At 42.9% G+C, this 1,514-nt stretch overlaps 1 long non-coding RNA gene across 1 annotated transcript in view; it reads left to right on the top strand.

Annotated features, from left to right (window-relative positions):
• Positions 1-571: 571 nt before the first annotated feature.
• LOC112139986 overlaps positions 572-1,514 on the top strand; it is a 7,746-nt gene continuing 6,803 nt past the window's right edge. The window contains exon 1 of the long non-coding RNA XR_002918090.2: positions 572-792. This is a non-coding gene — a long non-coding RNA (uncharacterized LOC112139986). The remainder of the gene's footprint in view (positions 793-1,514) is intronic.

Here is a 1,514-nt window from a genome sequence, read left to right as displayed (position 1 = left end):
GAAAGAGCGGACAGGAAGAAAACTAGTTACTGGAAAGATATTTCTTGTTTTTTTTATATCTTGCAGCACTCCAGATTGAAATCTTCCCCCTTTTAAATTGTTATCTTATTGTTTTCCTTTTTATTACCCAACTGTATTTGGTGGAGGGCCACATACGCCCCCTCTACCTTTCATGGACCTGCGCGCACTCACATCAGCACAGCACGAGCGCAAGGAAGATGTTCTTCACGTTAAAATAAACGCTGGAGACGATCGCATCGCTTGGAAAGTATAACCACCACTAAAAGGTTTAGTGAGCAGCTGCAAGCAAAGCCAGCCAACATTAGTATGAACTAGACCACGTGATTGTGGATGCGACTGATGCGATGGCTGATCTCGTGGGAGTTTAAACATTGGGAGGTACAGGTGAACCCAGATCCAGACCCACCTCCACGGCCGGATGAGGCCTGTCCATACTCACCAAAAACACTTCTGATCGTCCTTGGTAAAATTTCATAGAAGGACATTACAATATATGAAGATTTCTTTTCTTCAGAACAGCCCCCACCCCCGCAGTCACAAAGCGTTGGGCGTTTTTTTGCTGCCTGCAGCGGTTTTCTGATGACTTTTGGGCTGGAAAACCGCGAGACTATCTGGCAACACTGTCTGTGAGGTCCGGACTTTATTTTGAAGGTGGACTCTGGAGCGCACGCGGGACGTTTGCCACTCTCTGCAGAGGAACATTTCTGGGAACCCTGCGTGGAAGAAGCGCCATCAGTGCCCTGTCCCACGAGCATACCATGAACCCTCCAGGTAAGACGGATCTCAGCAGAACCGAGCCGCGCTTGGTTCCTGCAATTTGGACCGACTTTTGGTGGATCTTGTCCTTCAAAAATGCAGCTTTCACGCGCGAGGGGTGGAGTGGAGTGGAGTGGGGGTGGGGGTGGGGGGGTCTCTCCTTCAGGCTGCAGATGATGACTTTGGGCTGAGACAGGGGTCGGCAACCTTTAACAGTAAAAAAAATGGATTTGAATTAATGTCCTTCTGTTTTTACAAATAATAATTATGTCTATTTTTAGGATCGAACAAAAGCAAAAATATAAAAAGAAAATGGCATCTCTCAGAATGGGATTTAAAAAAAAATACATTTTCCAAATATAAGATGCTCTGTTCCAAACAGGATCATCTCACAGCTAGCAACCAATGTTTTGCATCACAAGATAAAATGTGCCTTTAACTCATAAAAGATCAAACTTTTTACCAAAGTTTTGCTTTGCATATAAATCTGTTCATTCTGGAGGTAGAGTTGAGCAAACAAGACGTCTTCAGGTCAACAGGATGTAAAAACCTACATAGTTTATCATCTATGTGAACCTCAGACATCAATTTATACATTTAACTAATCTAAATTAAATAAATGCTAATTAAGTAATCATTCTTTAAGAAATGCTATTTATTTTTCATGTATTCATTCATTGTTTTGTTAGTTTTTCCTCTGAAGCTGCAGGTTGTAGACCTCTGATCTGGACAGAGAC

Source organism: Oryzias melastigma, linkage group LG5 (genome assembly GCF_002922805.2).
Source record: "Oryzias melastigma strain HK-1 linkage group LG5, ASM292280v2, whole genome shotgun sequence".
Lineage (NCBI taxonomy): Eukaryota > Metazoa > Chordata > Actinopteri > Beloniformes > Adrianichthyidae > Oryzias > Oryzias melastigma.
Note: the sequence above shows the minus strand (reverse complement) of the source record. Positions and strands in the feature narration are given on the sequence as shown.